At 39.5% G+C, this 14,688-nt stretch overlaps 1 long non-coding RNA gene across 1 annotated transcript; it reads right to left on the bottom strand.

Annotated features, from left to right (window-relative positions):
- Positions 1–1,321: 1,321 nt before the first annotated feature.
- On the bottom strand, positions 1,322–1,937 carry LOC131693091 (uncharacterized). The gene is made up of 3 exons (XR_009306153.1): positions 1,551–1,937; positions 1,432–1,496; positions 1,322–1,378 (listed from the first exon to the last, which is right to left on the bottom strand). It is a non-coding gene; the product is annotated as an uncharacterized LOC131693091 (long non-coding RNA).
- Positions 1,938–14,688: the final 12,751 nt, after the last annotated feature.

Genomic DNA, 14,688 nt, shown 5'->3' with positions numbered 1-14,688 from the left:
GTCGGGAGTGTACTAAAGGCACTGATAAACTCGGATGTTGGAAAGTAACTGAACACCCTCCAACCGGGTAAACCTGACTACCAGTGAGAAATGACATTGATGGGTTAGTTGCAACGTACGGAGGGGCGACGATACTGTTATGTATCGGAATATTTGTAGTGTGCAGTTGATTCAGCACTGAGGTTGTTGTCGAGAATGTGGGATTACAGTTAGACATAGGCGTATACCCATAGTTGAGGGAGAATACTTGTGGTACACTTTTACCTACTATGCTATCGTGAAACACTGGCCTACTACTAGAGGAATATGTGGCAATGTTATCACCACATTCCGATGCCCTACTCATGAGTATGGATGGGATGCTGTTTACTATTGCCTCTGGTACTTGGTTTCGACCCGATAAAGGGGGAAGGTCGATGACCGAAGGCGGAGCACTATTGTTGATCTTCCGCGATCCACTTTTATTTATCGCAACGAGTTTATTGACTCCGACGTAGGAGTTGCATCTAGTCACCAATGACGAACTTACCAAAGGTCTCCCGGGAACGTCTAAAATAATTTCGGTGTGGGATACGAAGTCACCTTTTGATCTTACTGGAACTGGACCTTCAGGTGCACTCATTGCTACGGAGCACTTTACCGAACTTGGTGTAGAAGTTGACACAGGGCTCGAGGTTGGAAGAGCAGGAACGTTTGACGCCTTCGGGCTGGAGGTGATGAGAGCTGGGATTATAGACTGCTGAACTGTTTCTGTAACTACGGTTCTCGGCAAGGTGCTACTGGATGACACTACTTTCACTCGACGTGCTGTGTCGACTTCCTGCTTTCCAAGCCACGACCGTACCTTATCTAGACTAGCTCGACTGCTCAGTCTTGATGTCCTACTGGCTCCATCCTCTGAATTTTCCTCATCCGCGAGAAGTTTATACTTCTTCTTTAGAAACTTCTCCTCCTCATCCGCTAGCTTTTTCCTGGTTGCAGCTTGAGCTGCTTCTTCTTCCAGAATTCTTCGCATTCTCATGGCCTTCTCTTCCTCGATCATCCTTAGATTGAGGTCTATTCTAGACGAGTGCTTGCTAGAAGACATACGACTGACCGACTGCAACATTGAATCTTCCTCCCGGCACTGATCGCATTTCCAACTGCGATTAACCTCGGCGATGGAATCCGTTACTCCCGCACACCCAAAGTGCATCCACATCTCACAGGAGTCACATCCGACTAAATTATCCGCCGAGTCCGGTCGATCACACTTGGCACAATGTTTCGTCAAATCCATCTCCTTCTTCCAGGAACTGTGTTCTCCAGAAAATCTTTGAAGATTGTTCGGATTGGGAAGAATACACGTCCTGATAGCAGCTTACACGCAGCTTCAAAGCTGTAATATATTATATTAAGTTTGATTTGGTTTTGAATATAGGTTATGCTTACATTTTCGTTTTCTTCTTCCGAGTTTATCCGAAACAAACTCCTTTTTTATCTGTGTTCGTAGTGTCCTAGATTTTATAAATTCATTAGGTTTAAGCTGGATTCTATTGAAGAGAACTTACCCTTCTTGCAAATCTGTGATAATTAGCCTGAACTAGTCAATTAGCCGTACTATTAGCTTTAGTTTCTACAATAGGTAAGATATAACAGTTCACAGTACAGTTTTAGGAAATTCTTATTAATTTATAATTACCTCGTTCTGTTACAAATTCACTATAATTAACTAGAATTTAAGCAACTTTATTAAAGGTTTAACTACGACTGCTAACTGATTTTAGTATTGAAACAGTGCAATGACGAGCAACTTACGGACTGATCACGTTGTGTCTATGCTCCATCTGACAGTACAGCACACGAGGATATGTTCTGACGTTTGCGCAACTGACATTTATGTTTGCTCGTATTGACAGCACCGGGTGGTACTGAACTGAACTCATCTGTCTGTTGAACGAATCTGCCCTGTGGTTTCGTAACACATATAATTAGTCATACAACAAAAATCAAATGCTCATCAAAATCGATCAGAACCTGCTAGAATCGAATGGAAATCGTAATTTTTCATAAATTTCTCTCTACATTCGGAAAATGTTATCCTCGTTATTAATCATAATACGTTTTCGTCTCAACTCGACGCATTCCCAAAATAAAAACCTGTTTTAATCCACCTAGTGGTGCAATTGTGCTTTTCTCAGTTGTCCAGACTACGATTCCATGGCTGGTTATGTTCAATACAATGGTGGAAATGAATATTACATGTTCAGTACGATTTGCACATACGTACAACGGATCAACAGCCACGATCTTGAGATACCATGTGATACTGAAACATCGCTTGAAACCAGCGGCGGATCAAGGAGAAAGATCCGGGAGATCCGGGTCCTGCCGAAAATTTTCAACTTGATAAGAAATTTTAAACTAGTTTTAATTTTTAAAGTAGCAACTCCTCACTGCATACTCCCTCCGGGCCGGTATGATTGACGATTTTTAGAGTGATAACCATTGCATAACCTTTCTATATGAGAAAGGCAAAAATGTACCAAAGTCCAAAAAAGTCAATTTTTGTCAAACATCTCAATGTTTCATGCATTTTAAAGTCATTTGGCATCAAAAATACAAATTTGATTTTGAAAATCAGATAATTGTTATTGTAATATTGAATTAAATCAGTCTGCATCAATAAATTTTCAACTTCAATCCAATATTTTTTTTGGGTGGGGGGGAGGTGTGGGGTTGTATGGTGTAAAACCCCAAAACCTTCTCTTGGCTACGCCGTTGCTTGGAGTTATTTATTTCGTTTTTCATTTTCCGATATGTTTCAGATCGATCCGATGGTTATAAGTTAGAAAAATTGCAGTCAGAAGGTTCGCACAAATGAACATTTTTGCACTGATAAGTTATAAAGTTCCTTCCAGACAACTTGGAAGTGTTCGGTGATTATTTCTAGCGGTTGTAGATAGAAAAATGAAATACAAAATTCGTGTTTCGAAATAATGTTTGGCTTATTTCAATGGATTATTACTATATTGAAAAATAAATAGGCGACAAAGAGTAATCCACAAACAACAAGCCATAACTTTTAAAGTATTCAAAATAAATATTTGAGGTCTTCAGTAAAGTTACTCGCAAAAGTAAGAGCTACAAATTTGCTGAAGACATCATTTCGATATAATCACTTCCACGAAAAAGTGTGAAAATATCTCACTTATAGGGGGATTAATCATCAAAAGCACAATACCAAAAGAAAGAGCATATTGCCTCCATTAAATTCTCCGAAGATACTATTGACCTAAAATAAGCCGTTTTGGCGTTAATAATAGATTACATGTTTTGGTCATATTTCTGGAAATGGGAAATGATAAAAAATCTTTGGTCCGCGTTTAATGTTTAATATCTCTTTTGATAATAGTCCGATTTCAACAATCTATAGCTTGATCGAAAGGTATTCGTTAAAGCTGTCTAAAAACATATAAACTGTTAATCTATATTGTCAATTTCGGCAGATAATTCAAAAAAACTGCAAAAAACGCCATTTTTACGCATTCAAACATTCATATCTCGGAAATTAAACATCAGAAGCAAAAACAAATTAATAGCGTTCATACTGTTTTTTAGTTCTTTAATTTAAAATTGGTTTGGATAAGATCGGTTCAGCCATTGCTGAGAAACACGAATGAGAATTTGTCCGTTACATACACACACACACAGACACACACACACACACACACACACACACACACACACACACACACACAGACATTGTCCCAAATCGTCGAGCTGAGTCGATTGGTATATAAGACTCGGCCCTCCGGGCCTCGGAAAAAATCTTGAAAGTTTGAGCGAATTCTATACATTTCTTTTATAAGAAATGTAAAAATATTGAATAAATGATTAAAAAGATTTTATGTTACTTACGTAGTAAAACAACTAGTATTTAAACTGGTATTGTCACGAGTCATATTTCCACTGACAGCACGAAACCTGACGAAACGCTAACGGCAACCGTACACTGGGGTACCAATGTACCCCACGCCAACTTTGACACCTGCTTCCACGAAGGTTATAAGCAAACTGGCTTTACCACCTTTTCCTACTCTTACTAGGAACTCTAAATTGAATTACGGTTAGGGTCCCAGATCGGTAAATGCCGAATTCTCGTCTTCAGACAGCTCCAAAGAAGGCGTGGGGTACATTTGTACCCCAGTGCAACGTTCTAGGGTTAAAAACATGTGCAAACTTTCAAACTGATAAACGTTGGACTTCCGTGTTTCACTAATCCTGCCTAACTGTTTGCTACACATGTTTGACAGCTCTACTCCAACTGCATTGCATCGATCAGTGCGCCACCTGCAAACGTTTGTCTTTGACTTATTCGGAATTTCAGTAGTGGGTATTTACACACTTTTCGAATCGAGCCTAAACGTCTGTTGTCTGTGGTAAAACTAAATGCAGAGAATTGCGATCAAATCAACCTTTATATGCTACCGGATCTTTTGGCATTGGAAATGCGAGTCACCCGAGTCTGCGGCATGTCCGGACGAGCGCAAAGTAACCTGTTACTTCATGTTATCGGAACAACGGACTAAATGTAAAACGATGAAAATGTGCGCATAATGGCGACATAATGATGATTCAAAAGAAAACATGGAACGAAATGCAAGAATGGAAAATGGGACAATAAGACAAATTGGGATGACTATAAAAAAATTAAAAATGCCTGTAGAAATACAAAAAGTTATGGAGAATAAAAGACAATCGAAAAACGATATGATAAGAATAAATACAGCAAGTAGGTAGTCTTGATAAAAATAGAAAAAAGAAGAACGTGAAAAGATGGATAAAATAAAAATATGGTAACAATAGAAATAGATGAAAAAGGCAGAAAATTGCAGAAATATAAACTCGAAAATATAGTTTAATGAAATTTTCACAAAATTAAAACAATTCAAGTGAAAATTAAAACAATGGTAAAAATAGGGTAAAATAAATCAAATTTCTAATAAGGGTTGTGGTTGGATTTTACGCTATGCTGGTTTCGAAAACATTCATAATCCTATAAAAAAAACATAAATTTCCCGTTTTATGTGTGGGTGTGCTCGCACACTTTGAATTATATTATGAGAATGTTGTAACTGATTTCTAGTAAATAGTACAAATAGTACGGATGGTGCCAGTGGTTGAGTGGTAAGCGTGACCGCCACTCATTCTAGTTATCCTGGGTTCAAGTCCAGCCGAGGTTGTTGAGATTTTGCTGAGGTGAAAAAATCTGTGGTCACGTCTTCCTTCGGAAGGGAAGTAAAGCCGTTGGTCCCCGGTCCATGAATTGACGGATCGATATCCAGTCCAGATAGTGGAGTCACCTCTCTGGCGTCAGTAAAGAAGATGTAAAATCTAACTTCTGTACTTACTAACACATATCTCCTCCTCCCGTGATACTTGTGGATTGCGCAGTAGTATATACGGCCTATAACGAAAGTAAGTATCGGACTAACATTCCTTCCCTTTTCTTCCGCGATCTACGTTCGGGCCTGGCCGGAGCCGGCATTGGTCAAAAAAACGCTTAAGGATTACCAGGAGTTGCACATTGAAAAATATTTCGCTATTTCCAAGCATAATTATCTACTGATTCCCTGTGCAACTTCAGCTAGTCCAGATCGATAACGGAGTAGCAGCCAGGGGTGGTCGCATAAGCTCAAACTCAAACTCCAGTCAAAAATAAAAAAAATCGTAACGTTCAGCAAGCGTATGATATTGACATTCAAAATCTCACGCTCCTTCAGCTGCCAAAATTCTAAACCGGGTTATATATTGAAAAGTTAAATGTATTATATATCAAAATTCTTTCATAATGAGATATGTTATGGCTCCCCGAATAATTTTTACCCAACGAACATGATCATTCTTCACAATTTTTTTTAATAGATGCATTTTCGAGTTTTGATTTCTCAATTATTTTCGAGATTTCCTATGAATTTCGAGCTCTAATTAACCGATATAACCAAGCACTCAAATGAAAAGTTGTAGAATTTTCTTGACGCTAAAGATTTTAATAAGTTTAAAAATTCGAGATTGTGGTGAAAGATGAAATCATAACTGTCGGAATCATTCAGTTATATTAAGCGCAAAGTTTATAAAGTAAGCATCTTTTAATGGTAAATATGGACACAACTTTTGATACCTTACACTCGAAAATTTTTATTTAATAGATGAAACCTTAATAAACATTTTGCAGAATAGCGCACCTGTCTATGTCATTTTACTTCTTAAAAAAAATATCAATCATCAGGTACTTTTTGCACAATTATATAATAGGACTCCCTTAAAATGCATGAAACTTCGAGATTTGATGTTTTCTCGTTAAAATTGGATCCGCCGCTGCACAGAGGAGTAATTGGGGTCAAATCCTGGCCAAAATTATTTGCTGCTGCAATTGTTGTTATTATGCCTTAATATAAACTAAAAATAGACAATTACTAGTTTTTGGAACAATTTGGCATCTACCCACCAACCAGTGCAGAGGCCAATTTTCTATACCCTTTCGAATACTAGTAATTTCTAGGTGATCTTTGTGAATACATTTGTTTTTCCAGTTGCATAAACATTTGATCAGTGGGAAAGGGAGAAGAAAAGGGACGCCTGTGCATATTTTAATAGAGATACATTTTGGCAAACATAATATTTGGCCCTGCCGCATTTCGGTGTACCTCAAATTAGTAAAAATTTCAATATTTTCAAATCGCTTGGGATTGATGAATCGGACAAGATCGGAAGAGTTCGAATATTTTTTGTATAACTGAAATCTTGTTGTGTAATACTGCTTCAGCAACTTTGCCGGATCTAGCCGTATCATGTAACTTTTTTATCATTCAAATTTGGAATAAAATGTTTAAAAAAGGTATTTTTTAAAGTTGGTGCAATGCACAGCAAGTCTACTTTTTTTAGTTAGTTTTAAGCTGAAGTTAAACAAACAGTTGTGTTGAACTAGGTTTGTAATAATATTGTCTTATTTAATACAGTCATCATCACTAGAAAGCGAATTTACTGAATATATAACGAAAACGATTAAAATATCCCTTAAAATATCACCATTGGGCATACATGCAAAAATTCGTTAACAATTTTTGATATACTCCTAATTTTGCCACGTTATGCAGTAGGTTCTTAGGTATGTAAAAAAATATAACGAAACAAAAAAATCGAAAAAAAATAATTTGGTTTTTGGCCAAGAATTTGTTCTAGTTACTCCTCTGTGCGCTGGTTTCAAGTGTTTCAGCGTCGATCATTACAAATTCGTTGCTATCGATCCATTGTATGTATGTGTAAATCGTACTAAAAATGGAATAGAAATTACCACAATTATATTGAACATAACTAGCCATGCAATTGTAGTTTGAACAAATTAGAATGGCACAATTGCACCACTAGGCGGATTAAAACAGGTCTTTGGGTAGGCTTCTACCCAAAATTATTTAACTGGATAAGCGTGCAAGAGATATATTTTCTTAAAAGGGTCGTTTCAGGAATCATTAAGGGAGTCCTACATCAAATTGCACCACGGAAGAAGCGCAGTAGAAAATAACCCATTGGACATTATCTCTTGAAAACTTGGGTAGTTTAGTTTACACTGCATTTTTGTCAACGTCAGTTTTTCGAAAATTGGAAAAATGGCGGCACCCGAAAAACAAATCGGAATCGTGCAGTCAACGGTGAGTCGTGCGATTAAACGTTACTACCAAACTCTGATCATCGAACGGAAGGAGAAATTCGGTCAGAATGGATGTTCTTTTAGTGATCAGGATCACAAGCGTGTAGTGAAAGCGTTCAAGCGGAATCCCAATGCTTCGGTCGGGGATGCGGCCAAACAGTGAATCTGTCCAAGTTCAGAGAGCCGAGGACAGGGAGGGACTGCATACGTACTGCAACGTGCACCCAGAAGCTGACCAAAACCCATTTTATCATCATGAATGATGAGATTCTCGTCAAGGCAGACTTCCGGCAGCTTTCGAGGCTACTATTTTTCACCACCCAGCACAAGTTTGATGTTCCGGAGGAAGTATGGGAGCAGAAATTTTCAAAGTTGGCCAATAAATACATGATTTGGCAAGCGATCTGCTCATGAAGCAAACGAAGTGAGTGGTTACCGGTACCGTTGAACGGAAACATCTACCCCAAGGCAGTTTCTACAGAAGCGTATGCTTCCTCTGTTGAAGTAACACGAGAGCTCTGCGATCTTCTGACGGATCTAGCTTCGTTCTACTATTCAAATAGTGTCCTGGAGTAATACGAAGCCAACGGAGTCCTTTTAGTATCCATGTGCCTTGGTGTTTTCATCATTTACCGAGCGGAAGAAAAGGACAAGGAGGTGTGGGGAAGTAGAATTGGAAGGGTAGGGAAAATAACAGCACAAAAACAAAAATAAACAACAGGTAAGTTAAACTCACAAGTAGTTCAACTTGCCTGCGAATAAGCCTAAAGCTCTGCACCACATTGGACAAGAAACTTTAGTATGTCTCTGAGTTTCAGTCGCCCAAACATGGTGTCGTCTATGTAAGGATGGCCAAAAACTCGAAATCGCAATTGCGCTGCTGCTGGACAGTTGCATATCAGATGATATGAGGTTCCGTAGTCGGATTCACAAAGTTCACATGCAAAAGACTCAGCGCGCTGAATAGTTGCCATGTGATAATTGAGTTTGCAGTAGCCGGATAAAGCCCCGGTAAGCATGCCACAGCGGAGCTTCGAAAAATGTAGAAGATTTTTCGAAATCACTGGGCACGGTTGTTCTAGAAATGCTTTTGTTTTGACGACACTTTTGTAGATTTCTCCAATCATTGCGGTGCTCGGACGAAGCCCAGGACCGTATTTTTTCTCTTATCCAACTTGTCGAAATTGGCAGCGCTGGCTTAGGACCAACGAAGTCAATCGGTGAGCCTGCCCTGGCCAATTCGTCATCCCATTCATTTCCAGTAATACCGCAATGTCCGGGCACCCAGACAAGGTAGATAGTGTTGACAATGCTTAGTTCTTCGATTTGGGTTCGGCACGCGATCACTAGCTTGGACCGTGATTTGTCTAAGCTAAGGGCCTTGATTGCAGCCTGACTGTCGGAGCAGAAGTTTATAACTCTGCCGGACAAACTCAGTTGAAGGGCCGATTGTACCCCGCACATAATCGCAAAGATTTCTGCTTGGAATACAGTACAGTATACACCTAGTGAGTGAGATTATTCCAATCTCATTTCACGACAGTAGACACCAGCACCAGCACGTCCCTCCATCAGAGAACCGTCAGTGTAACAGACCACTTGCGTTTGTTGTCTTTCCATATAGCCAATCAACCATTCCTCTCGAGAGAGAATCTTCACATGGAATGTCCTGCAAGGAAAACTACATGTGAGTGTAATATCGCTGGGAGTAAGAATATCTTCACCCTATGTAACCATTTGTGACCACAAAGGCCAGTAACCTGCAGTCTGTATGCACATGATAGTGCTTCTTGTTTGAGATGTATGTGTAATGGTTTGATATTTAGAAGTGCCTCAAGAGCAGCAGTCGTAGCCGTTATGAAAGCACCAGTCAATGCCATGAGCGCCATTCTTTGCAGATGGTTTAGCTTTGACTGGATTGACATCACCTCTCCCCTCTACCTCCACACAAGGCATCCGAATGACAATATGGGAGGTACAATTGTCGTGTAAATCCAATAGATGTATTTAGGTTTGAGACCCCAGGTCTTTCCAAATGTTCGTCTGCACTGCCCAAAGGCCATGCACGCCTTGTTGACTCTGAACTCAATGTGAGCAGACCAATTCAGTTTGGAATCCAATATGACTCCAACGTATTTGACTTGATCTGCACACAGTAGCTCAGAATCAAAGAACTGCAAGGGACGAAACCCCGGTTGTTATTCGCTTCTTCGTGAAAAGAACCATTGAAGTTTTGCTTGGGTTAACTGAAAATTTAACTTGTCGACACCACTGTTCGACAGCTCTTAATGCTTGTTGCATTAAGTCAAAGATTGTTCCGATGCAAAGTCCAGTAATTAGTATTTGGTAATCGTCAGAAAACTCGTAGCTTGGAAATCCAAGCTTCTTGAGTTTCTTCAACAAGCCATCGGCAACCAAGTTCTATAACAAAGGTAACAGAACGCCACCCTGAGGACAACCGAAACCGGTTACTAAGCATTGCGTTTATCCAACCCGAGATACATCCAGATATCCCATGACCGCGCATCGCTTCCAGAATAGACTAGAAGAATACATTGTCAAAAGCACCTTCAATATCTAGGAATACACACAAGCTAGATTGCTTGAGTGAAAAGATTTTATCAATGTTGAAAACAACATCGTGAAGCAGAGTGGTCGTGGATTTCCAAAACTGATATGCATGTTGAATTTTATGCAGTGGATATTCAACTAAACTAACGTTCCTGATGTGATGATCAATTATCCGTTCCAAAGTTCTCAGAAGAAAAGAACTTAGGCTAATAGGCCTAAAACCGTTGGATTCTTAATAGCTTGAGCGCCCCCTTTTGGGAATAAATCTAACAGTTATTTCTCGACATGCTTCCAGGATATACTCGGTAGCAAGACTGGAAAGCATAATCATTTTCAAGATATGTTTAAGAATATCAAATCCCTTTTGCAGTAGCACGGGAAGTATTCCATTTTTTCCGGGTGATTTGTATGGAGCAAAGCTGTAAACTGCCCACTTGACCGATTCAGTGGAAACCAATGTGCGTGCTAACGCCCACGAGTCCGAATCACCAGAATGAGATCTGTGAACATTGTTCAGTTCCGGATCGATACAACCTGGAAAGTGTGCGTCGAAGAGATAATGAAGAACATCTTTTTCGTCCGTCACATAAATATAATCTCCGGTTTTTAAGGAGTTCATCTGAAAATCATTCGATTTCGAGAGAATTTTATTTAACCTGCTAGCCTCGTTCAGACAAGAGACATTATGCATAGGTGCATAGGTTTTGCCAACCAGCCCGCTCTGCAGATCTAAGATATTTCTTATATTCACTACGAGCTGACCTGAAAGCCCTGGAATTATCACGCTGAAGTCGATTCCAAGCTCTTCTCATATCCTTCTTCATTCTTTCAAGCTCAGCCCTCCACCAAGGGGTTTCCCTAGTCGTGTACGAAGTGGACAAGCTTCTTTGTAGGATGCTACTATGAATAAGTTTGTCGTATCCACGACGTCATCTAAGTCGTCTAGTAGACTAATTGTTGGAAAATATCCATGAAATTTAGTCGCCAAGTTTTCCAAAAAGAGGTCCCGTTTTGTAGATTTAGGATTACGATATGTTACCACATTGAAGGTGACATCAAAATGATCGAAAAATATATGTTTATGATCGGAAAGAGATGGTTCAGTTTCATTTGGAACCTGCCAAATTCCCAGCTCATGCAAAATTGTATCAGAGCAAAGCGTTATGTCTAACACCTCCTCCCATCCAGACCTGGCAAAAGTAGGTTGGTTTCCCACATTCAGAAAATGGAGATTTGTACTATTTATGTACTTCATCAGTTCAGAGCTTCTCAGATGGATGTCTGAGCTGCCCCAAATGATGCGATGAGCATTCGCATCACTGCCGATAATGAGCGGAAGCCCATTTCTGCTACAATATGATATAACACTTTAGAAATCATCAGAAGGAGATGACTCGTTATGCGGTAGATATGCTGAAAAATATAGATATTTTTTGTCTACGTTACCGACATTCAGTGTAACTGTAACAACACAGATATCGCGAGTTGTGAGCTCCGATATGAGACACGCGTCAATAGCTTTATTTTCAAGAATGCAAGCACGAGGCATTTCACGTGGGTTAGTTATGCCTGTTTTGTTGTGAACAATAAAGGCAGTGTTGAGTAACTTTCCAAAATAGAAGGTATTAAATATCAGGTTTAAATCATTTGATTCCCACGATTTGCGAAGGAAATAATGGTCCACTGTGTTAGAGATTCGCATAACACAGTAAGGGAAAAACCCAAAATGCTCCACGCGACTGGCATATTTTAGACCCCCCAGCCATCAAGTCATCGGCACGGAACTACACCTTGACTTAGGGTCTCCTACTTTCAGTCGCCTCCTACGACATGGGAGCAGGAACCCAGTGGCTCAATTCTTGGCCAGATACCACACAGCCTCTAAGCAGGTTCATCTGTACACATCGTAATTTGATAATCAAAACCCAGCAAAACTTCAACGAGCTACTATCAGCCGAGAGTTTCAGCAAACCTGGGGGTTTGCTGGGACTTTCGGCTGATAGTAGCTCAAAAGTAGTAGCTGCCAACAAAAATTCGGCAAAGTTAATCGGATCATTGGCGAAAAAACTTCGGTACGTAGAGTCAACGTTCCGCTGCGTAATGCAGCATACTGGGGCGTTCACCCAGCTCTTTCCAGGCTCTGTTCCCCATTGAGATTATTTTAAAACCCCTCAACAATTTACCCATAGCACGGATCGCACGATACTATGGAATTGGGGTTCCCTGTTTGGTGAGTTCTTACCACCGGTGAAAGCAGGTGGTCCGTAGTGTAATTCTTAGCCGGTTGAAACAACCACTACCGACACTACATGGCTTATCTTGGCTGTTTGGAGAAAGAAGCTTACATTGAAGGACAACTTCCATGGATGACCGAAGAGTCGTGGTGTCATACAGGTAACAAATGATGTGAAAAATCATGAAACCGTGGAAGGAAATGATGAAAAAATGTTGAAAAACATGTTTTTTCAGTAGCTGCGTCTGGCTTTGTACTTGGGAAGGACTTCTTCGATGTTCTCGTCGTCGTCAGAGAGTGGAATTGAAGTTGTGCATTTCGGTTTTGCGTAGTTTCTTAGCTGTGCGAGGATTACGTTTATGCTTGGGAGCATTTTTTATTCCTTTTCCTTCTCTTTTTTGATCCTGATTTTTTCGATTATCTACTTCAACAAGACCTTAAATTTTTATATTGTTAGCTCACGCGAAATATCTGACGCGCTTTCATTGATCACGAGCACTTTCCTTTCACTCGAGCACGTAATGTTTTGAACAGAACCTTGAATCGTTTAGAGGCTGATCGAATACTGGCGCCATCTTAAACCGATGCGGTTCGTTTTGGCGTTTTTCGCACGAAACTAAGCACAATTTTTCTGTCAAAATATTTCTTATTTACATTATAATAGTGACCTATAGAATCCCAAAATTGCTGATCTATTGTGTTCCCAAGCGTATGTTTCATGTTGATGTCCATATGTTAAAAAAAACAAAAATATCCAAAAACCAACACGATACTCGTGTTCAGTAATAATTTTTACATAAAAAAACTCACGTGATATTCTTTTAACATTGCTTAAATATACTCAAATTTGGAAATAGATGCCCCTGGTGGAACTGGGAATTCCTTGAAATGTTTACACAACACACCAGATTAAGATGGTCGCAATTCACAGTGGAATTCATGCAATTTCCGTATTTTTTATTACGATACGTTAAATCCGCCGAATAGATATTCTTATACTGTTACAAAATTCCCTAAGCTTGTGTTTTTTTTCCAGATGTGAACTTAATCCCAAACATCGGCGTAAAACGCTCATTAAATTTGTTTTGTTTCTATCTTCTAAATGACCACAAATTGCTACGAGCTTTAGAGCAGCATTCTGAAAACCCCTTAATGACCTAGGATCAATCACTGGCAATGGGCTCGATTAATCCAGCAGCACACAAAACATTATCCTCATCATTCCCGAAATTACCTTCAAACGCGAAAGCCATAGAACCGCGGAATGACTAATCGACATCTAATGATCGTTCCAAAGCCAACCTCGACTGCCCAGTGCACCGAAAAAACGCCCATGAATCCCTATGAACACTTGTTGTAGCAGCCTCGAAACTAAATCCATTTAATAAAACTCCCATTTAAATTCATTTTTTCTATCCGCCCTTCCCGTTTCACTGTAGCTTCGGTTTTTTTTTCTCTCTCTTGTTTCACTATTAGGAACTCCACCTTGCCACAGTCGAAATGAAAACCAATGTTCTCCTAAACATTTATTCTGATTGCCCTCATTTATTATTCCCGTGTCGGGGCTGCTCTTGCTCTTAAACCAACAGATTCGAAAGGATGTTTTCTACTGTTATGCATTAACTCTGCTACTTACCGAGCAGCGCTATACCACATCAGATAAGCTAGGATTCGTGGGTTTGCTATTTGCAGGCCAGCTATAAAGTGGTACATAATCAACGCAAAATCCCTCGATGCTTATTATTTTATCCTGTTTGTATTGCTGCGACAAATTCGTTAAGATAGTTGACCACATAATTCTGCGGAATGTAACAGATTTGCGAAATAAAATAAATTGCTGGGGTTAATAATTTGAGAATTGAATTTGGATATTTGGAATCTATGAAGCGAAAAGTGCAAAATTGATTTGTAATCATTATTTTAAAAAACTCGAATTGTTCCAATATTTACCATGAAATAGCTTAAATGGTACAATGTTGTTCTCCATTTCTCCGGGAATATATCAATCCCAGCGGGAACACCCTCGAAGAGAACCAGAGCAAGGTCATCTTCGTCTGCAGACGGTAATTTTCAAGATTTGGTAATAAATTGATTCAATTAATCACCCTTTCCCTTTCGTCCCACCACGCTCAGAATAATTCAATCTAATAAATCCTTCCCGAACTGAATCAGTTAGAGTGCACGGTTTCAACCG

This window comes from Topomyia yanbarensis, chromosome 3 (assembly GCF_030247195.1).
Source record: "Topomyia yanbarensis strain Yona2022 chromosome 3, ASM3024719v1, whole genome shotgun sequence".
Lineage (NCBI taxonomy): Eukaryota > Metazoa > Arthropoda > Insecta > Diptera > Culicidae > Topomyia > Topomyia yanbarensis.
The sequence above is the reverse complement of the archived record's forward strand: the minus strand, read 5'-3'. Positions and strand labels throughout refer to the sequence as shown.